Genomic DNA, 24528 nt, shown 5'->3' with positions numbered 1-24528 from the left:
CGACTAAAACTATAATAAGATAAAGACACAAATGATTAGTTAATAGTAAGCCCTTGGAATTGCATCAGTGGTTCATTTAACCAATAGCTGCAAACTACTGCTTGTGAGTTCCTGAGATTTTCATCCTGAGCAGGGTCTCTTATTACCCTTATCTGCCAGTGAATTGTTTGCTGCATTTATTCCACTGAACCCAGCAGAGCTGATGGAGTGTAATGATGTTTTTCACTGTAGATCAGTTGCAGCTTTAGAAGGAACCATGTGCTGAGCTTCAAAAATGAATGAAAATGGAATACTCAGGCTGAAGGTGATTTACACGCCCAACATTCTAACTCCTTTTCATGCTTTGGACAGCAACTTCAGGGTGAATTTATGTGATTAATTTATAAGACATTGCCATGAAATGGCTTTTACCCATTATTTTCTTGTGGCAACAGATGTCAGTACATCCGGTGCATGGTCACACCTAATGTAAGCACATCCTGAGAAGGGTTCACATTTGATTGTTACTTACTATGTGACTAAATATATGATGGAGCTTGAATGGAACCATTCTTAAGGAAGCTTCACCATGGGAAAATGATAGGGAAAAGTCAGATTGTGGTAACTTTTCTGTATCCAAAGGGTAAACTGATTGCTCTGTTTTGGAAGATAACGGCATAGTAGTATGAAAGCTGTATCTCTGCTGTTGCAAGGAGGGAGCAGCAGTGCCCATGGCTAATGTTGCAGTTGTGGTGGGGCTAAAGTTATTTTCTGTTATGGGTACAAGGGCCCAGATTGGGGTCTTACTCCATTAGTGGAACCCTGAAGGTTTATTCTACATATGACTTTGCGCATAATCCGTTATTAAATTCTAAGATCTTTCAGTAGGGACCAGCTTCTTGCCTTGTCCTGAACACATGAAGTTGCCTTACACTGAGTCAGACCATTGGTCTGTCAAGGTCAGTATTGTTTACTCAGACTGGCAGCAGCTTTCCAAGGTCTCAGGTAGAGGTCTTGATCCTACCCGATCCTTTTTAAACTGGAGATGTTATGAATTGTACCTGAAAGCCCCTGTGATTCCAAACAGGTGTTCTTCTCATGAGCCACAAGTGATGGGTAGAACTGGGGCCTTCCTATCACTGCTGGATGTAAGAGCTGGTTAAGAAGAAGTTGAGGTGAAGAATACACATATGGTCTGTCATGCCAAATGCTTCTGATTTGTTCTTTATTGAAGTAACCTTGAGATCCTTTGATCTGAAGACCAAGTGGTGGAGACAAGGCAAAGACCAATGGATTTGACTAGAGAATTATTTTAGCAACATATGTGCTATACCTTTCACTTTGAAACCAAGGGAAGTGTAACTTGGCTAATGAGCAAGCCAGAAAAAAATGAGTTACATTTAAAGGGGATATGGAGAAAAAAAAATAGTGATTTTGTGTGCAATCCTGAAAGGGGGGGCAGAGCCTCACAGGAACCGGCGTGACCCCCATGCTGGCATCTGTGCCACTTGTGCCATGCAAACTAGCATAGGCTGACTTACGCCGGTCCCCCTGGATGCTGGCAGCAACGAGGTGCTTGGCTGCTGCCGCAACCTCCTTATGTCATTCCAACAGTACAATTCCCTGTGCCGGCATCCTGGGAGACATTCCCGGGGCATTCTGGGGCAGAGATGCCTTTTGACAGCTTCCTAACCCCTTTTGCCCCGGGAATACCCCCTCATCCAGCAGCACTGGTACGCCACCTTTTTTGGTGGCACAGCCTGGTTGCAGTCAATGGGGGTATTTTCCTTTTTCTAGGTTTTTAATGAGTTTAAATTTCCTTTTGGCTGCCAGGAAGCTTCTAAGGAGGCGGCGCGCTGCCGCCGCTCCCACCTGCCATGTTTCTATCCCTCTTTAGGAATGGGCTGCTGGAACTTATTCCAAAGGTCTTCCCTTTTGATCCCGAGGCTCTAAAAGTTTGACAATGAAGAAGAATGCATTTTAATTTGCTGAGACAGTATATGGGGTGGCAGATCCTTTTTACTGTCATTTTTCAAACTATAACAAGACTTCTGTGTCATTTGAAAAATGGGATAACAACGCCAACCTCCCTAGGATGCTGAGAAGATTAATGAAGTAATTATTGTTAAAATGTGTTGGCCCCAAATTAGAATATTGGTGGCCAGTACTCATGTACACTGAAGGGAGAAGTTTCCTTACACCATCCTGGCAGTAAAAGAAAATGATACAAGGAATTTATATTATGAGCTAGCTTACCAAACCCTCAATTAGAAATTAGTCCATTCTTTTCTCTAATTGCCAGAGGGGCTCACTTATGGAAGACATAGTAATGTTAAAGTAGTTATTATTTTCCATGTTCACACTGTGTTCACTGAACCTATAAGGATCTGATATTCTCCTCAATAAATTGTTATATCTGTATCTTGTAAAAATTAGAATTTGTGTAAGTGAGCTATTTGGTTTTTCATTTAAAATAAAGTATTTCAGACAATTCACTTCGAAAGGGAGAGGAAATTCACAATCGCCAAGCCTTGGTACAAAGACATGTTCTACTGAATTTGGGGCATCCAAGTAATAAGAATATTATCTAGCATTTATATGGTGTTTTTTAAAGTGTTCTGAGGCCTTCACATAATTTTTTCCTTACACAGTTCTGTGGGTAAATAGCTGAGGCTAACAGAATAGTATTTTGCCTATAGGCATTCTTGATACATCTTTCACATTGAACTTAGGGCTTCCGCTGGCAACTGGCAGGAGGCTTAGGAAGGTGGGGACATGAAAATAAGCATTGTTCTGATGCTGCAATGTCACTTATGGTGAGACACTGCAAGTGACATAATTGCATCAGCGCAACAGTCTAGGATTCCCCCCCAAACTCTATAAGCAAGTCCTACAGCCTGACATCAATGCAATGGTATGGCTGTGGGGGCATACGGAAAGTGACATTGCAGTATTTTCCCCTGCTGCACTTCCAAGTGGCAATGAAAAACCAGCCTTAGCAGAACAACACATTAAATGGGAGATTTGGGGGGCTTTTGTCGGGGGGGGGGGGACGACTGAATTTTAGCTTCCAGGATCTGCCACTTTTTTAATGAAGCAGTGCTGCAGAGAGAGATTTTCAGCTGTTTCCTCTTTGCCCTCTTCCCAATAAAAAAATACATTTGATTAAAAACAAAAACAAATGTTCTCTCAATTATAAAGCTAACTGGGTGATCTGAGCCCAGTCACTCTCTCAGCCTAACTTACCTCACTGACTTGCTCTGAGGATAAACATTGGAAAACATACTCATGTACGCCACTCTGAACTCCTTGGAGGAAGAGAAGGTTTAAAAGAAACAACAACAACACAACAGCTACTAGATCATTAAAATAGTCCTCCAAACTGCTTTTTGCCCATTGGGGGAAAATACAGATATCTTCTTAGTATTGTAGTGTATTTATTGGAATTGTCTTATAGCTGTGCCGATTGCCTTTGAGCAACTGGAAGTAGTTGCTTCTTTCTCCAAGGCTTTATTTAGTCTTGCTGAAACATGCTTTCTCCAGGAATATCTCCTTTGAAGCTATTGTCAGTTTAGCTTCTCCTAGCACGCATCCTGCGACTTTCCCTAGATATAAAGGCTTGTAATGGCTCACTTCCTTCATAGGAAGGTGTGTAAAGTACCCTTTACCCATCTTCCTATGAAGGAAGTTGTCACCTCCAGGTTGGGAAATACCTGGAGATTTTGGGGGTGGAATCTGAGGAGGGTGGGGTTTGGGGAAAGGAGGGACTTCAATGGGGTATAATGCCATAGAACCAACCTTCCAAAGCAGTCATTTTCTCCAGGTGAGCTGATCTTTATTGCCTGGAGATCTGCAAATTTTCCTAGAGTAAAAGACATTCCTTCTCCAATCCTTCCTCTCTTGAAACTGACCCCCACCTGTCTCATTCTTCCTTTCCTGTTAGGAAAAGCTGAAGCTTGTTTAAAAGATGGTGCACCATTTTTAAAATATGCAGAGAAAATACCCGACATCATCACTGTCATCTTAAAAAAATCACATCTAGTAGTTCTAGAAATACAGGAGGCAAAACTTTGGGTGAAATCAATGATCAGCAGTACAATCCTAAGCAGAGTTCCACCTAATTCTGCTGAAGTCAATGGACATAGACTGAGTAACTCTTAGATGTGGTGTATATTATGATAATTATGATTGTAGTTATGACTGTAACAAACAGGGGAGCTGCAGAGATTTACAGGGAATAGCTAGGGTTGCCACCTCCACCCTGGGAAATTCCTGTCGGTTTAGGGATGATGCCTGTGGAGGGGGGAGTTTGGGGAAGGATTTCACCTAGAATCCATGCTATACTATAGCTTCTACCCTTGGAAACTGTCATTTTCTCCAGGTGAGACTATCTCCATAGTCTGAAGATCAGTTGTAATTCCAGGAAAACTCCAATCCCCACCTGGAGGTTGGCAATCCTAGGGGCACCTCAGTTTCCCCTTTATCCCCCTCCCCCACTACTTACTCTTCCCTGACCATCTCTCCCATTTTCCTGCTTCCTTTTCTCCCTCACCAGCCAACCTAGCTTTACCTGTCTCTTGTTCAGGTTTCCCGCCATCTGGCAGCCTTTCCCCAGGACAAGTTGGCCCAGTTGTGCAGTGGGAAAGAGGAGGGGCACTCCTCTTTCCCCTCTGTCTTTCCTCCAACACTATTTCCTTTTTTTCCTCTTCTCCAGGCAGCCCCCATATCCTTGGCTTTTCTTGTTTCTTTTTCCCCTTTCCACTCACCAGCCAACCTACCTTTTATCGCCCACCCCCTGTCTTCAGTTGTATTTTTTTATTTATTTACTTTATATATACTCCATTTCCCCCCCAACAGAAAACCAACGTAACTTACATTATTCTCCTCTCTGCCATTTTATCCTCACATGAGCCAGCTTTGCTGGGAAAGGTGGGGGCAGAAATCAAAATAAGTATTTTTTTTTTTAAATGTGAGATAGATTAGGCTGAGAGTGTGTGACTGGCCCAATGTCACCCAGTGAGCTTCCATGGCAGAGTGAAGGTTTGAACCTGGGGCCTCCCAGATCCTAGTCTGAAACTCTAACTTCACAGGATTTTGTGGGGTGGCTTCTGTTGAACAGTAGCAAGCAGTCAGGCCAGGGTGAGTAATGCAAGTCGCTTAGTGGTTGGTGTCAGGCCTGGCTCTGAGAAGTCCTCCCTCAAAGGCCAAAGCCTTTAGATTTCAAATTTTTCCTGGCATTTTCCTAGGGTTTGAAGAAAGCATGCACAACAATGGCACTTGTCTCCAAGAAGAGTACAACTGGTGTAGGTCAAAGATAGTAGCATTACCTCCTGTGCCATAAAGTCTACCTGGTGGTCCAGAAGGAAATCTGGATCCTGAAACACTCCCTAATAGCAAATTGCTTTTTCAGGAGAACTATGTCCCATCCAGAACAGGTAATTCCACCACTGCTTCAAGGACCACCCACCATGAGCAACTCCATCTTGTCAGGATTAAGCTTCATTTTATTCACCCTCATCTAGCCCATTACCGACTTCAGGCAGTCATTCAAGGATGATCCACCACAGCCACAATTACGACTCCCAGACAGCATTAAGATTCCAAGCTGAGCTCAGTGTCATCCCAGTTGCCATAGCAATTCAAGGAAATATAGTTTGTGGCCAATGGTTATTTCTTCGTGCTAATGAAATGACCATTTTTCTTCAGTGAATTGAATCACAACTAATTGAGTAGTAATCAGTGCAGGCCCCAAAGTTCAGATAAATGTTGCCTTCCTAATGCTTTGTAGAAATGCAGAATCCATTAACCATCTTCAAATGAGATTTTTTTTTTAATTAGTTGAATCTTAGCAAACTATTACAGGCAGCATTACCACTATCTTGCCAAACTTTCCCATTTGTTTAGCACTGGGAAAGAGAGAGAAAAATTATTTTCAATTAACGCAAGTGCTGATAGTGTTTATGGTTTGTTTTCCACTCTGAGAATAAATATACAAGACTGATGAGTGAATGGCCTTGTCTCTTTTTAAAAAAAGCACAATTCATAATTTTCTTTCCCAGATGCTTTTGGAAGGCAGTGAATGGCTACCCAGATGTCAGCTGCGTACAATCTCATTCTGCCCCTCTCCTCCTCTTTTAAAAGCAACACATTTCTATAACATTGAAACTTCTGTAATCTTTTAAGGGAGCCCCTTTTGGCCTGCAAACGAAACAGATACACACAGGCAGTTCTCCTGGCATTCTTTCCATTTACCCAGGCCACTGTGGCATCCAGGTCAAGTCAGACATTGATCACCAGCTCCTCCTGCTGTGCACAGATGCAATAACAGAAGCATCAAACAATGCTCTCCTCCTTTACCTACTACACCTACACATTTATTTAACGCCAGAGTTGTGGTAGCAACTGTACCGAACATGCTTTTATTTATGCCCTAACAGCAAATACTGGGCAGGAGATTTCTGCCTGCAGAAGCCCATACCCACTTGGCAATCAATTAAGCCTAATATTAGACCCAGAGATTTCCCAAGAACAAGGGTGAATGGATTTGGCCTGTTCCAACTTCTTTATTGCTAACTGAGTTTTCTCTCTGTCTTGGGCGCTGTTTGTTTCAAATGACACTTTTAATTAGGAGAATTTCTAAAATTAATTCCAAAAACTGGAACAGTTTGCTACAGCCTTCAGTGCTTTCACTTTATTTGCACCCCCATAATAACCAGGAAACCAATGTGCATGTGTTTTGAATGCTGCGGTCATTTATTACTTCATATATGTTGCATTAACATTTCATAGAATTTCATTCCGTTTTGACTTTTCTTCCTGCCCACAGGGCTGGCCTTTAAATTACAGGGAACAATAAAAAAAAAACATTAGGAATAACCAAATTGCAGATATAGCATCATGCAGCACGGTGAAATGTGTTCTGAGGGTGGGAAACATAGCTTAGTGGTGCAGAATGTCCCACGTTTGATCCCTGGCATCTCCACTTAGAGGGTCAGGTAAAGAATGATGTGAATTATATTTGTCTGAGACCCACAAGAGCGACTGTTAGTCAAGTAAACAATATGCATGGACCAACAGTCTTATTCAGTACAGGGCAGCTTCATATATGTTCTAACACAAGTGGGAGGCTCAGCTTCTAATTAACTGGCACTCAAAAAAAGTATTAAATGAACAAATGGCTACAAAGTACCTCATATTTGATAACAAGGAACGACGAGGCACAATAAGACACAGTGCCAATACAGTCACTGCTCTTGTGCTAACCTGAGGCATTCATTTCTTTACCACACCATTCCTGAGGCATATAATTCTGTGTCATCACCACATGACTCCCAGGATATAATGGAGATATTCTGGCTTAGAGCTATAGTTCCAAATTGATCAGCCTTGGTAACTCAACAAATGCATGAAATCACCTTTCTTTGAAACAAAGATGTTCTGTTATTCTTGTTATTGTAGAGAGAGAGAGAGAGAGAGAGAGAGAGAGAGAGAGAGAGAGAAAGAATATCTTCCTTATTAGGAAAGGTTTAAGAAATTGAGTCTTTTTAGCTCTGAAAAAAAAAGACAGAAAGTTGTAGTATGGATTCTCTCTCAAAACACTACAAGTCCGCCAATGAAACTGACTTGGCAGATGTTCAGGCCCAAAAGAAGGAATATAATGAACATAAGGAATTCAGTACTGTGGAATGGTACAATTATAGGTTTTAAAAGAATTAGATGAATTCATGAAGGATATATCAATGGCCTTTGGCCTAAATAGCTAAAAACTGACCTTTCATGTTTACAGATGATATACTTCTGATCACCAGATACTGGGGACAAAATAAAGGAATTGATAATCACCAGTACAATGACCCTACAATATGTTCTCAACAGTGCCAAATATACCTTTAGTAGAGAAGTGAGTGAAATGGCAAGCTGAGCATTGCATAGTGCCTTCTTGTTCATGTATGCACATTTACATGGATGTACACTAACAAAAAGATGCATCCAGTCTTCACACAGAGAATGAACTCTAGGGGTATTTTTCACGGTGGATTTTGCTTCGGTTTCGAATCGGAGCAAACAATAAACCGATTTAAATAGCTTTTTCATGGCAGCGCAGATTCTCCCCCCATCCCGAGGCATTTTCAATTTTTCACGGGAGAAACAGCGCACTTCTCTGCGCTGCTTACGTCTGCTGCCGCTCATGACTCATTGCTCCAAATCCGCCTAATCCTGCCCACTCTTCCCATGATCCTGTGTGTGTGTGTTGGGGGGGGCATCCTGAGAGCGGCAAATCCAAGCCAAAACCCCCATCACCCTTCTGAAGAGGGGCAGCCAGTCTGCTTTGGGTCTCCCTCCTGCCGGTGCGATGCTGTTAGAGTGGCAACTCCCCCAGCCAATCACCGTTCTTGGGGGAGGAGAAAGGAGACGTCCAGGGGAGCGAAGCAAACATTTTTTCATGGGCATCCGAGCAACAAAATGCTCTTCTACTGGAAAGTACGGCTCAGAAGTGGTTTGGATTGCCTCTCTTTTAACCCGGCTTATTTTGCTCAGTGGGGAAAACACGGCTCTGCAGTGAATAACCAAAATTTGCCTCTGACGCAAATCAGCATCGAAACAGCAGCAAATCTCCGTGAAGAATACCCCCTAGAGAATGACCTGAACCCTGGACAAAGATAACTCTAGCACTGATGATATCTTAACAAGGCTAAAGTAGGGCTATAAGCAACGGTTCCAGGACTCACCCGGACCCAGATTTGGTGTCCCGGGAGGAGGGCGGGGGGCATCGGAACCAGAACGAGGTTCCCTGCTCTGCCCCCGTCACAGTTTGGCCACCCCAGGATTGGCTGAGAAGGCGGTGATTGCGCCCCAGCCAATCCAATTTAAAGGCCGAAGGCTCAAACGAGCCTATCAGGTTTGAGCTGGGAGTGGGAAGGAGGCTCGGCATGCAGGAGGGGAGTTTCCACTCCGGTCCTCCTGCCATGCATAAAATCGGAGCTCTCCCCGCTTCCCAGCTCTGTCTGTCGCCAGCTTTGTCCCTCCCTCCCTCCCTTGATGTTCTTGTTAATTGCTTAAAAAAAATGTCACAGCTATGGCGGGTTGCGCATGGGCGATGGATTGGTTTTGCTTGTGGTAAGCGGCTTGTGTGCCCCTTACCCGGTTGAGGGACCCCAATAAGGGGTTTTGGGTGAGGTCATGAGTGTTGAGTTGCCGCTTCAGGGTTGCCTTGTTTGACCTCTACCTAAGTGACGGGGGACCATCAAGTGGCACACACCCTGATGTATTCCCGGCATCGTCATCCCCTGCTACTCCCAGCGGGCTTGCTGGGAGGGCATGCTCACATCAGTTCGCATGAGGCCAGTTGATGTCCCAATCCACCTCCCCATGCTGCGCCAATGCGTTGTTACTGCTGTTGCCAAAAAATAGTTGTGGCCATATTTCTCCAATAAAAAATTAATCTTTCTTTAAAAAAAAGTTCTTTCTTCTGTTAAGTGTTATGTTGATTGTTGATGTTTAATAAAAGGGTAATGGTTCACACACACATCACTGGTGCCTAGCCCGGTAGCCATGGGACAGCAACAGTGATATTGATTTACCAGGGATGGGTGCATAAAAATTGGGACTGTCTCCTGGTAATTAGGCATATATGGAACATAGCTAGGGTTGTCAGCTCCAGGCTGGGAAATACCGGGAGATTTTGGGGGTGGAGCCTGAGGAGAGTGGGGTTTGGGGAGGAGAGGGACTTCAATGGGGTATAATTCCATAAATCTCACCTTCCAGCGTGTTCATTTTCTCCAGGTGAACGCCCTGCAATCTGTTCCAGAGTCATCAAAGTGGAGAAACCTTTTAACTCCACTCCATGACAAATTTACCCAAAGGCCACAGATAAAATCTGGCCACTCTGAGGAATTTGCTAACAACTTCACAGACAAAACTCATTGAAGTGATTACTACATAATGGTCTGAGGTTCAAAACAGACAAGGAGTTAAAAGGTTTATCCACTTTGATGACTCTGGAACAGATTGCTCCATCCACTGAGGGACACACATGTTTCCAACATCTTTTTTTCTTTCCTGAATATCTGTCTAGCTCACTGCTTCCGTACTTTCATTCTGTTTGGTTCATGCTGATCATCTCCACCACTCCATCTCTCTGTAAGATGCTGCAATCATGCAGGAGGATGCTGATTGGTCACTTCAATAAATATGTGTGTGTGTGTGTGTGTTAAGTGTCGTCAAGTCGCTTCTGACTCATGGCGACCCTATGAATGAAAGTCCTATCTTTGACAGCCTTGCTCAGATCTTGCAAATTGAGGGCTGTGGCTTCCTTTATTGAGTCAGTCCATCTCTTGTTGGGTCTTCCTCTTTTCCTGCTGCCCTCAACTTTTCCTATCATGACGGTCTTTTCCAGTGACTCTTGTCGTCTCATGATGTGACCAAAATACGATAGCCTCAGTTTAGTCATTTTAGCTTCTAGGGTCAGTTCATGCTTGATTTGATCCAGAACCCACTGATTTGTTTTTTGTTTTTTTGGCAGTCCACGGTATCCATAACACTTTCCTCCAACACCACTTTTCAAAGGAATATTTTTTTTTCCTATCAGCTTTCTTCACTGTCCAGCTTTCACACCCATACATAGTAACAGGAAATACGATGACATGAGTTAATTTAGTCTTGGTGGCCAGTGACACATCCTTATACTTCAAAATCTTTTCTAGCTCCTTCATGGCTGCCCTTCCTAGTCTCAGTCTCCTTCTGATTTCATGGCTGTAGTCTCCCTTTTGGTTGATGGTGGAGCCAAGGAATAGAAAGTCTTGAACAATTTCAATTTCCTCATTGTCAACCTTAAAGTTGTGTAATTCTCTTGTAGTCATTACTTTTGTTTTCTTGATGTTTAGCTGTAGTCCTGCTTTGGCACTTTCTCTTTTAACTTGCAGCAGTAGTCATTTCAAATCAATAAATATATGCTTTATTTATTCAGGAGAAAATTAATTCAGGAGCACCAGAGTCGTTCATACCAGTTCCTCTAGCCAGCCTATCCAAAGACACGAGCAAAACCTGGACCGGACTCCAACTGTTCCAGACAACAATATCCTGGAACTAATACAAAACATGAAACGTACTACTGAACATTACACTCTCCCATATCATTCATCTTACCCTTACATGTCTAATGTGCTCTTAGGCCTTTTCTTCACGCTGACCCCTCTTGTGTATTCTTTGCAGGTACCCCTTGCACATCTAGTCCCTGTCCCCTGCGCCTATCCACAGCAGCCTCCTGGCAATTGAAAGCAAAGTAGGTTCACAACTCTGCTTGTGCACTGGAATCCTCTTGGGAACCAAGTCTTTTGGCTTTCTTGGAGGAGACGCTAATTATTTTCCACTGCTCATTACAATGGCAGATAAAGATTTTCACTTTCAGAGATCACATATGTCTTTGCTTATAAAGTCCCAGCTGACAGAGTCCTCTATTACAATTTACTTAACCATCGATAAGTCAAGATTTCTGGTCTGCAGCTGCTCCGTTTTTGCAGTTCTTTGCTTGTCTCTGTCTTATATACAGCTGGTCTTGAGTCATGTTGTCTGAGGACATGATCACAACATGAAAACAGGCCAAAAGATCTTAGGTAGCTACACTCAGCGAGTGGAGAAGGAGGGGGATTTTCTTGCCGCTTCAGACAGCCTACGTGCTTTGTAAATAAATGGAAGAGCTGAGCCCCAGGGCACCCAATCTGGTACCATTCAGCAGCACTAAATTCACTTCGGAAAAAAAACTCTCTCCATAATTTCTCAGCCTTCTGGCCCCTATGATTCACATTAGCATTTCCTTAAGGTAACATTAAATTGCAGGGCCTTAGAATGTCTGCCGACAAAGGAATACTTGCCCTGCCTTCCCCGACAGGCATTTAGGTTTTTCCATCCAATCATATCTAGCATCACAGCTTCCAAAGCAGATACTTGAAATCATCTCCATGGCAACTTCAGAGAGTGCAAGGAGTAGCTAAATATTAAGGGGCGGAGGCATGAGTCTCCAAGTGTGAAATAAACAAACAAATGCTGTGATATACTCTAGCTGAATGGATTTATGGGTTATGACATTCCTAAAATATCTTGATTTAATAATGAAAACTTCATTATCCAGCCCTGTGTGCAAGAGTTGCTATGGGTCCTCAGTAAATCCCCTGGAAGATCTTTCATCTTGACAGAAGTTCTAAATTACAGCATTAGTACTTGAACTAAGAAGAAGTTACAGCCCATTTTGCTTGTCCAGGGAAATAAGATGTACGTAGCTACTGAGTTAGTTATTGAAATCTAATGACTGGGAATATTAAAAATGGAGTATGAAAAAAAATCTCCCTGGAAGTGCTGGGGGATAAATTAAGCGATAAACTTTGAATGTTTATTGGAGTTTCATTATTTTATGAAAAAGTAATTCATCTTTATTACAGTAGAGGCTATTATGTTTCACATCATTAAGAAAGCCAAGCATGGAGACCCTAAAGCTAATTTTCAAATCTAACTATCAGAACAAATTATATTTTTAATTTTTTTATAGCAGGTATAACTCTGTCCTCTTTTGTTTGTAGGTTCTGACCTCCTGATAAAGCATGTTTCAATGAGTTAGATAAAACCAGCCCTCACTGGAGGACTGACCAGAAACCAGCCTTGGTTCCTGGCTCATCCCTGCTTTACAGTAATATCTTGTGTGTGTATATGTGTGTATATGTATTTTTAGTAGATACTTAAAAAAATTATACCGCCAGACTGCCCAGAAGGCAGAATACAGCTCCAAGTTCTGTTGAGAGTAGGGATACCAGCCTCTAGGTGGGACCTTTATTTATATATTTATTTTATTATATTTCTACCCTGCCCTCCCCAGCCAGAAGGCCAGACCTGGGGATCTCCTGGAGTTACAGCTCATCGCCAGAGAACAGAGAACAGTTCCCCTGGAGAAAATGGATGCTTTGGAGGGTGACATTGTACTGCACTGAGGTCCCATTGAGGTCCCTGTCCTCTGCAGGCTCCACCCCCAAATCACCAGAAGTTTCCCAACCTGGAGCTGGCAACCTTACCACCACCACCCAAATTCCCTGTGGTGGCCACGGGGGACCTGGCAACCCTAGTTAAGAGATCTATCTTTTTGTATAAAAAAAAGAGCACTAAACTAAAAAGCAGAGGTGCTGTGAACTTCTACTCCCTAATCGTCAGGAATTTCCCAACCTGGAGTTGGAAAACCTAGTCACTAGGGTAGGGGACGAATCCTTTTTCCCCCCTTTAGATTATAGCAATTCATCAATACAGTCTACCTGCCTCACTTGGGTTTATTGCAAGGTATATTTAACAGACTTCAGCTAGCTCTGAGGCTGAAGATAATTTAATCAAGGCCATTAATTAGTTTCAGTTCATTTGAAGAAAGGGATGACATTCTCCTAGAGCTGGAACCAGCAATGTGTGACAATTGAATTTTTAAATTTGCTTTGGCTGTGTTCTCCTTCTTGCAAAGTTCATTTTCAACAGAATGGGAAAGTGAAGTAGCAGAATACCTCACCAGGAGTTAGCCTGGAAAGCCTAGAACATGAAAAGTTGGCAAACATGTGCACAGTGCCTTTTACTTTCCATGAAGTAATCACAATCAACTGACACACATTTAGAGTTCAGAGAAAGGACTTCTCAATCACAGGGTTGGCTTGAAGGGAGATTTGAGTCTTACCATCTTTCTTTTCAGAAATTAAGTCAACAATTATCAAGAATAACTCAAATTAATTTTTCAAAGATAAAATATTAACTAAACAGAACATTCTAAAGGGTCAAACTACATGTTATTTGGGAGATCTAAAAATCGATATCCTGATGTATTTTTTTACTTTTACAAATCAGCAACAGGGGCAGTTTGGCTTGGGTCTGTGGTACTATAAGCAGGGCTCATCATTCCCCCTGATTCCTTTACTTGAGAGAAATACCTCTCCCCATCTGGTTAAGTACAATATGTGTGCCTGTCTTTCTCTATTGTAGGTGATTTTTAAGATTTAAAAATGTATTGGTGAATCATATCATGCATATCTCACATACTGTGTAGTTTCACATGAGGAAAAAGATGAATGCATACATAAAGAATAAATGTGAAGCTTTCAGTTTCAGATATTCATACCCTTCACATAGTACGACTTTTTTCAGCAGAAGAAAGAACAACTGAGGGGAGTAGCTACCACTATGGATATTCTGCGGCTGCATATGACCACATCTAAAGACCAATTTGAGAACCTGGCACTATCCACAGACATATTACATGGCCTTAGGCAATTTTTTACTCGGCAAACATCACTCTCTAAAATGCAAATAGTGATGGAACTCATATTTTGACAGCAAGCATAATAATTGTGGCCCCAGAGGAGAGGAGGTGGCTAAAAGTCAACCAGATATGAGAGAGGGGTATGTTGTGGGGTATAAAAGGCCACAACTTTATTGTTTACAGCAAGGGTGTGGCTTGGCATGGGATGGGTGATCCAGGCATCGAGCGACCCTAAGGTTACCAGCTCCGGGTTGGGAAATATCTGGATGTTTGGGGGTGGAGCCTGAGGAGGGTGGGGTTTGGGAAGGGGAGGTATTTCAATGGGGTATAACACCATAGAATCTACCTTCCAAATTGGCCATTTTCTCCAAGGGAACTGATCTCTGTTGCCTGGAGATCAGTTGAAATCCCAGGAAATCTCCAGCCACCACCTGGAGATTGGCACCCCTAGGCAACCCACTTGCCACCCAATGAAAACCCTGTCCCTCAGCCCACCTGCTGAGGGGAAAATCCTGGAGTGGGGGAAAAACGGGAACCAGCTGGGTGCAAGCCACTGCTTATTTCCCCTGCCACTGGGGGGTGAAGAGAGCCCAACAGCCCCCAAGTTGGACATGCTTCTCTCAGCCTCCACTTTCAAGGTCCCTTATGGGGATCTGAACTTGGATGACAGGCTCAATCTTCCCCTACAATGGATCCAGACGAAGGTTGCCAGGTTCGTCCTGGCAACCAGTGGGAGTTCTGCGGGGGCGGGGCTGGGGGCTGTGATGAGCTTCGCTGGCATGGTGACATCATTTCTACATCAACGTGGAAGTGCTGGATTGCCCTGGGGGAACTCTGACCCGCCAAAAAAACTCTATGGTTTCTATTGAGTTGGGGAGGATGCTCGAGCATTCCTGGTGTGAGCCAGCGATCCATGTCGCACTGGAGATGTACATTACTGCCCCCCGTCCGCTGGGCCTGCTTCTGCCCACCAACCAGTTGAGGGGCAACAGGCAGCCCAGTGAATTGCCACCATCATCGGGAAGTTGGGAATCCTAATCTACAATAGGAAAAAACCACCCACCAAGTTGATGAAAAGACAGCAAGGCACCCAGCATGAACCCAAAAGAAAACCCCCATACAGATAATTTTTAAGAGCACATGCAGGACCAGAACCAAGGGAAAGAGGGTGGGAAAGGCAGCTGAATGCTGAATGGAGCTGGCTTGCTGGGGGAACGTTTAAACATTGAGCAGGTACCAGAGAGGGAATGGGCCTCCACAGTCCACATACCCTTCCTCGCTCCCCAACCTGGCCAGCCCTCTAATTGGTTGGCTGGTGAGTAGGGCCACAGGGGCCTGCAAAAGCCACTCAGACCTCTAGAAAGCAGATGGCATTAGGCTTACCAGGTCCCTCTTCTTCTTCGGTGGGAGGTTTTTGGAGTGGAGGTTGGGGGGTCGCACTCTCCACCCGGAAGTGCTTCATTTCAAAGGGCCGGTTTCCACTCAAACTCCCAGTTTGAGTGGTAAAGCCCTGTTACGATGTGGCACTTCTGGTTGTAAAACACACCTCAAGGGGCCGTTTTCCACTCAAATTACACATGTAATTTGTGACCTGTCCCTGCCTGCACAGATTGCCGGCCAATCTTCAGCTGGTCAGCGGGCAGCCAGGTGGATTGGCGGGGGTTTGCCCGCCACCACCTGGCACTTGGCAACCCTAGATGGCATGCCTAAGAGGCATGGCATTCAGCCTGACTTACTGCAGCCAAACCCATGGGGCATGAAGAGGACCCCTGGGTAAATCCAGTCCCTAACAGATTGCAATATACTTCACCTGGAGAAAGTGCTATAAATTATAGATCATAGTACTGAATCCACAGGTCATGGAAGGAGAAGAGATTTTTGTCAATTCTCCCTTCCCAATGCAAACCCTCATTTTACCCCACATAGCTCCTGAGGGTCCCCATTCCCCAGGTGCAGCATTTTAGGGAGGTCAGTTGGTTACAATGTGAGGGGGAAGTTAAGAGAACTTCATCCTACTGGCAGAAGAACCTTCCATTGTTGGGAAACTACCTTTTGTCCAAATGCATAGTTGTTTTTCACTCATAGTAGTTACACTCTTCAATGCTGGCACTTTGCTTAATACTGTATAGGGTTGCCAGGTCCCTCTTCGCTGCCGGTGGGAGGTTTTGGGGATGGAGCCTGAGGAGGGCAGGGTTTGAGAAGGACTTCAATGCCATAGAGGCCAATTGCCAAAGCTGCCATTTTCTCCAGGTGAACTGATCTCTATCGGCTGGAGATCAGTTGTAATAGGAGATCCCCAACTCATACCTGGAGGTTGGTAACCCTACTACTGTATCAACTGTTTGTACCTTCCTATATAAATCTGGAACTGGTACATGCACTGATTTGCACACACCCAAGATATATACCCCACTACACATTGTGACATCTCTTGGCCACTTACATGTGTAACTTACATGTTATACTGCAGTTGATTCCCCCCACCCCATATCTACTATGGAATGACAAAGAATGCTAGTATTGTATGCAGCTTGATCCTCTTCCAATTCAACCCTTCTTCCTTCACCCATGCTGGCCATTTCTCTTCTCTCCCCACCCTATCACTACACACTGCTTTTTAATTGAGGGTATGCTAATGTTGATTATAAATATAAATTCTACTCCATGACCTCTCTTTAATTACATGTTTGTATGAGCAAAAGGGTAGCAAAAGCATAACAGTGGGTTAAGCTGCATTACCCGAAGAAAGGCAACACATTTGAGTACGAATCATCTGTACTCTACAGATCATCTTATTACCTCTCTTGCATCAACCTTTGCACAGTTCATAAATGGACTTTTTAGTCAACAGGTCATTTGCAATTAACACTGCTTTTCCAGTCCAAAATTAAAGGTGAGAAATGAGCTACCTAGTTGCCCAGTACTCAAAGGAATGCCATAATTAAAATAGGATGTGACTATCTTCTCGAATATAGTGCTCAGTTTATAAACCCACTCTGAGTAATGTGTGAAATGGCTGATAATCTCTCTTTCCACTGGCATGCACTGTATTGAATAAATATTTTTAATTAGCTCTCTTATATTTTAATAGAGTTTATGCCCTTGTTATGACTTTTTATCAAAGTTCTAAGAAATTGAATACTTCCCAGTTCCAGAGCTAGGCTAAAGATCTTTGGGTCACACTAATTTTCTGCTTTGGGAGAAACAAAATAACTAAATGCCATAGTTAATGAGAAGGAAGTTTTGAAAAGATGCTGTAGTCAATAGTGTTATATGAAACAGCTTTATACAGCCAACTATTGGCAAATGTAGCCCAATAATATCTACTCTGAGTGGTAGGAAGACAAGTAGGGATCTTTCCATGATCCTGTTACCCAAAATTCTTTAACTGGAGACACCAGGGATTGAATTTGGGACCTTCTTCATACAAAGCATGTGAATACCAGTCAGGTATGGCCCCCTTTGATTTTCATACTCTCTGTCAGATTAGATTGGTGCTAAAAAGGAAATTCAGCAATTTTGAGATGTCATAAGAGGGATCGAAGCAAGCTTGCTTTGGGAGAGATTGTGAGTAGCAAAATCCTCACATATGAATGTAGTACTGGAACATATGAAAAGTTCAGTTACTCCTAAGTGTTACCACAGAACCCTATAACCCCACAGTTATAGAATACATAGGTGTAGCAAGGCTCCGTCTTAGTAAGGCCAAGGTACATTAATTGATTCTTGGAGGAAATAAAATTGAATAGAATGTTATCTCACAATGAGATAACCAGGAACTGTGATACCCCCTTGCCGAAAAGCGGGTCTTCTAACTCCAAATCCAGATTAACAGGATGACATCTGCTTGCAAGACATTAACAAATATTCCAGTATAGGGACGTACCATTCAGATATTTCCAATTCAAATATATACCTGGAAAATATCTTATAAGTATTTTGGGGTTATATTCAGATATCCAAATGATATTTGGGATTTTTGGGGATTCCAGTATCCAGGTCCCCAACATTTCCAGAAATATTCAGGAATATTTGGGGTTGGCATTTTAAGGATCCCAGGCCTGTTCCCTTCCCCCTAGTTTTACAGGTTTCACAGGCAATGGGAGGAAGGGAGAGGGAGGCATCTCCCCCAGGCAAATGGGATAACACATTAGGGAGAGCATTAGACACATGACTATTCTCTCATAGCCCATAGCTTTTTGAGCATGGTCAAATAGGATAAAAAGCAAGCCTGGCTGCAGCTTGCCTCCATTTTAGGGCAAGATTTTTTGGAGTGTTGGTGTTCCTAAGGGCTGGCTTCTCTGCTGAGCCTTGGGTTATTTCTGCTGCCTGCTGCTGCCTGCCTGGGAAGACCCTCTTCTTGTTTTTGTGCCAGGACTTGTTTGCTCTTATGGGGAGGGGTCCGGTGCTGTTCCTTCAAAGGAGGTCCTGAGGTCACTGTGGAGTTGTCCAAAGGTATTCTGGTGCTAGAAGTGATTAAAGGCCCAAGTCCTGCCACTCCTTTGCTAGGCCTCAGACATGGAGGGGAGGAGGTTCACGTCACCCTAGGGTTGCCAACCTCCAGGTACTAGCTGGAGATTTCCTGCTATTACTGATCTCCAGCTGATAGAGATCAATTCACTTGGATAAAATGGCTGCTTTGGCAATTGTGCTCTATGGTATTGAAGTCCTTTCCCTTCCCAAACCCCACCCTCCCCAGGCTCCGCCCCCTAAATCTCCAGGTATTTTCCAACCCAGAGCAGGCAACCCTAAGTCAAACCTTTTCTCCACCTCTTGTTGGGCTTCTCCATGCCTCCTCTGGTCTCTTTGAGACTCCCTGACAGAGAGAGGGAGCAATCCCCAATCCCCAACCAGAGCCTCCTTAGCCCGAGGTTACAGGGCATAGCCCAGCTAGCTCTTCTGGGGTGCTTCCACCTCACTTTCTTCTCGTGAAGCCTCTGGGTCTTGTGATACTTCCCTCCCCCATCTGTGCTAGAATTTGTGGCCATTGTGCACCTCTGAGTGGCCGGAAGCCCTGCTGCCTCTCTGCAAAGCTGAGGTGGGCTATCTGACCATGTGCAGCTCTGCCAGCCAGCTGATTGGCGCAGCAGTCTGGAGGCCTCTGTGCCCCCCCTCAAATAAATCCAGAAATTGGAGGACTCCAGTAAATAGTATTCGTTTTGCATCCATTTTGTGTTCTTATTTGTGTGCAGGAAACAAGCAAATGATGCAAAAATGCTTCCCTTGCACATACACAGGCCTAGGTGAAATTCAGTATCATCAAAAGCTATTGTGAGAGTTTCTATTGATTTTGTTTGCAGATAGAATTTCTGCCCTTGTGCTTCCATAACATTGTTCAATGTTCCGTACATGGTAAAGGAAACATGAAAATTACTTAATGAAATTAGCTAAAGAAAAATGTATTTCCACAGGACATGGGCATATATTTTAAGGTTATTACTATTAGGCGCCATGAAATATCTATAAAGGGATCAATTGTAGAATTAACAAGACACTCTAAAGTAACAGCGGTGAAGAAGGAACAGCCTTAGCTAGGCGCTTTCAACAGAATTGATATTGGTGCCTCCACAATAAACCCAAACTGCAATAAAGAGAATATACTATTCCTGGCATCTGGCTAATCAATGACTTGTGAAGAGATGGAGGTCATAAAGTGCCTAGGCGGCATTAATTTTATGAGAAATGTTTATAGTATTAGATCATTTTAAAATAATTTTAACTGAACTCCTCTAAATGAATAGCAGTTCTATGCCCATTTAGTTTCGACAAATGGACTAAGGGGTTGAGAAGTGCAGGAACATGTCAATATTGGGTATACATAATGGAAATAATCCCATTGATTGGGTATTGAATGCTGAATAATGTGCTTATTCGTTAATAGATGTTTTCATTCGCAGCATATTCATTGATGCTAGACTGAGGCCATTTTTAGGTGTAAAAGTTGAGCCATTTTGTTATAACTTTTTAGTTTAAAGAAGAAGCCAGGAAAGAAAAGGTATGTCTACAACTTGACTATCCGATTTTGGAAATGAGGCTCTGAAAATGGCTGCAAAAGAGACTGGTGAATGTTTGGAAGTGTAGAAAACAGCAATTAGAGTGAGATCTGTGGTTTCCAAACATTTTTATGGGAATTCTCTAATAGCAATTTACCTTCATTCTGGGCCAACCTGTCAGTTTTCCTGACCTAACATTGAACCCTTTCCTGAGACCTCTCCTATAAATATATGTTAAAAGAATGGGGGAAATCAATTATTTAAATCTCTTTGCAGATCAAATGCTTGTAACCTGATGATTCATTGCAGTGGGTTCCCAGGGGCAAATCCACAAGACTTCAGTTACCAAGGGAACACCCAATAAGAAGAAAAGGCCAGGAGTCCTTGGTTAAGTGGTCGAATCCATGCTTTGCATGCAGAAGATCCCAGGCTCAGTCCCTGACCTCTCCAGTTACAGGATCAAAGGTGAGCTGGTTCTCTGGAGAGCTGCCTTAGGTTCTGGAGAGCTGCTGCCAGTCAGAGTAGGCAAAACTGAGCTAAATGGCCCAATGCTCTGACACAGTATAAGACAGCTTTATGTACGTATTCAAGAAAAGATTTCTAAAACAAAGCTTCCTATGAAGGAAGGGTGTCACTTCACAAGACTTATTTAAATAAAATTCTAGATTTATTGAATATACAAATAAGAAGTTTTTACATATATTGGCTGGTAGGTAAATTATTTTAAGAATGCTTCCTGGCTTTAAATACTATACTGAGTGTACAAATACCACTGCTGTTGTTTTTAATGTTATATATGAAATTGTTCATCAATGTGCCCCCCCCCTTGTTACAGGAAGACTCGTCTGGGCATTCCCCCCCCCCGAACATTGCGCATAAAGCCGTTTTACCATTTTGACATCCAAAATGCATCCAATCTCAATTTATTTGCTAAATGTAAAAGTCTTCTAAATCAGCTTTGTACTCCTATGCGGAACTTTCACCTCTAATTCTGATCTCTTTGACCAGTACCGGTACCATGATTTTCTACCAGCATGAAGGAGAAGAAAGGAAGAAACAAAATCTGTAGAAAATTTCAAAATGAATGGAATCTGTTTCCAAGCATTAACATGATATTCTTACTCCAGTGAATAATAAAAATCCAGCCTTCTGGATCTGTGTAAAGGACCCACGTACTAAAATTGAGTGACCATCATGGAGCTGTTTGCTCCTGCTTTTAGCGCTATGTGACAAGCAGGGAAGCTGTTTCTTCATCGTCCATTCATCATTTCCCCAGCCATATGCTCCCCTGACAATTAGGCTCTATTTTATCTGCATTCATCCAGTGCTTTGTTATTATTGTCTTCCTGTTTTCATTTGCCGCATAACAGCAAGTGGCAGTTCACTGGCTCCAGACCAGGTTTGCCTAGTTCCTTTCCTGTGTCTATTTCTTGCATTGTTTCTTTCTTCCCCAACCCGTTAAATGTTACTGTTGACATTTTTTGTCTCTTTGGCAGGCAGAGAACAACATCAACCGGGTATTTAGTCAAGCACCAAAAATGCTCACATAGCCAAGTCATTCCCAACCTGCTCTTTTACCTCCAGTGCCAATTCTCAACGGGGGTATTAGGAAATTCAGAGATGGGCACATCCAATCACAGTAATTGTTTTATGTTCTATAAAATATAGGGTAGATATTACAGCTGTCTGGTTGATGGATGAATATTCAAATAGTCATTTTATGACTTCAGCAAGTAATGGTTTAACCGCCCCTCCCCTCCACAAACGTATCAGTCAAGCTTGCTTTCTTAACAAAGGGTATTGTCCTTTCCAGAATACATACCAAATATAGTCCTTTCTTGGATAAGCTTTTTGGGACTGTTTCCGTGCATGTTTATGACATTATCCCTCTTTACATGTTTGGCTGGCTTTATATTGCTTTGTGGCACCAGAGTATCACATCTTGATCTAATTCTGTTAGTTATAGTTCATAAAGTACATTTGCATCAATAAGTACTTATTTAATCACTAGCATTTTAACAAACATTCTGAAGAATCAATTTTTGAGGCCAAAAATAGCAATGTATGTGTGCATTTAGAATGTCTCTCTGTGTATAAAGTGCCATCAACTCACAGCTGACTTCTGGAGACTCTGTAGGGTTTTCAAGGGAAGAGACTAACAGAGGTGGTTTGCCATTGCCTTCCTCTGCATAGTGACCCTGGAATTCCTTGGTGGTCTCCCATCCAAATACTAACTAGGACCGACCCTGCTTAGCAGCCAAGGTCTGATGATATTGGGCTAGCCTGGGCCATCCAGGTCAGGCCTTAGAATGTCTAATAGCCAATTAAAAAGCAGCTAAACTAGGCCATCCACAAATGGGTAGGGTTGCCAACCTCCAGGTGGATCTCCAGTTGTGTCATGGAGTGGAATTTGGTCCATAGTGCCCCAGGCTATGACCATGATGTTAACAGTGATCAGAGACCTCTATGTTTCCTGCTTACTTTATTGTATGGGTTTTCCCACGGAGCTGTATTAGTATTCTAAGACTATTCCAACACTATAGAATGTCATTCTTGGCTTAAGGAGCAAGATATATTCCATATGTTAGTTAGCTGGTATTGTTTGCATTCTGAATAAGGGAATAATTACCTCCAGGCATTAAGTAACCAGGAAGACTACAGGGGTAACACCCTCAGCCTCAGTGACCCTATGCTCTCATACTTATTTACTAGGACAAATGACACAATTCTCTTTAATTTATATATTACTACTAGACGGAATTAGGCAAGGATAACTGGGACTGAAATAGCTATGTATTGCATTTAGGATTATATGATCCTTGCTTTGTAGACACCTGGTGATATCAACCCCATTAATACTGCTTTCTAAGGATGTTAAGTATAAATTTACGGCATATTTCCATTTCTAGCCAGCACAGTAGAAACTTTCCTTGTTCAAAATTACAACTTGATTTACTGTAGAATCCGCTTAAAAGGAACTTCCCTTATTTTCTGTATTGCCTTGTTCATCATCTCTAAGAAAAAGTTATCCATTGTTAAAATAGTCGGAATATAATCCTTCAGCACTGTGACTGGCCATGCATTTTATAGTTACATTACCCTCTCAGTTCTACCGCAGCTTTGATTAATATTGGGTCTGTTCTTTAATATGGACTCCATGCAGAAAAGCTACTTTGTACTTTGGCTGCTTTTCAGCTGACATACAGAAAATTCAATGAAATTAGGCAGGTAGGAAGCAAGATGATTGCAGGGGGAGAGAGAATAAGTATTCAATGTGACATTAAATATTAATGCTAATGGGGAAAGGGAATGGTTGTGATTTATCTTTGTATGATAATGCATTATTATATTTTAAATGTTCAATATTATAAAAGTAAGCCTCTTGTTTAATTTGAAAATGTATGGGTCTCTCCTATTTCCTACAGTGGAAAGATAAAAACTCCATGAATGCTTACTAGCATTTCCAGTCCCTTGCTGGTGCTGGAAGCAAAAAATCTCATGTGCACATATACTTGTGGATTATGCTTCTTTTCTGTACATATACATATACAAACCAGGAGCTGACAGCCTGGGGCTAAAATTAACTGTAGCAAGATACCATTTCCCCATGGAGCTGTGCTAGTATACTGATACTATCTGTCAGGCCTTTGCCTTTTTTTGCTGGAGCAAAGGCTCTTGACATGAGTCAGGCCAGGTTCTGGCCACACGTCAAGTCTTTGGTTCTCATGCCTATGAACGTCTGTGTACAGTTCCGTTCATCCTGTTTTCTGCAGCTGTGGTAATGTTTAGTCTGTCTTCCTGGGAACCGCTTATCTCAGGGTTGCCTAGCAATGTTTACCTTTTCAGTCCGTAGTGTCTTAAGCATGTAACCTGCCTGTGTTCACCATTACTAGCCTCTCCTGCCTGTAGGCAGTCAGTCCTTTAATCTGTCTTTTTGCTCCTAATAAAGTATTACTGCTTCAGAGCTACCTGCCTGGATGAGTTTGCTTATGGGATGCTAGGGACAGACGCCTACTGATGCCTACTGATACTGACACTATCTCAAAACAATGAATTCAAAGTATGGTACATTGGTGCCATTGTGCTCAGATGTTGTACTGGAGTGTTAAACTCTAATGAGTAGAGAGAACAGAGGGAATGGGACTGACCATGAATATGGTGGCGAGATCAAATTATGTGCCATTCTAAAGGAATTTTACCATATTGGAGAATTCTATATCATTGCTTAACAGTTCCCATGATGTCTAGATATCTCACACACCCCATTCATGCCCAGGATCA

The sequence above is a fragment of the Euleptes europaea genome, chromosome 2 (genome assembly GCF_029931775.1).
Source record: "Euleptes europaea isolate rEulEur1 chromosome 2, rEulEur1.hap1, whole genome shotgun sequence".
In the NCBI taxonomy this organism is placed as follows: Eukaryota; Metazoa; Chordata; class Lepidosauria; order Squamata; family Sphaerodactylidae; genus Euleptes; species Euleptes europaea.
This window is presented reverse-complemented; position numbering follows the sequence as displayed.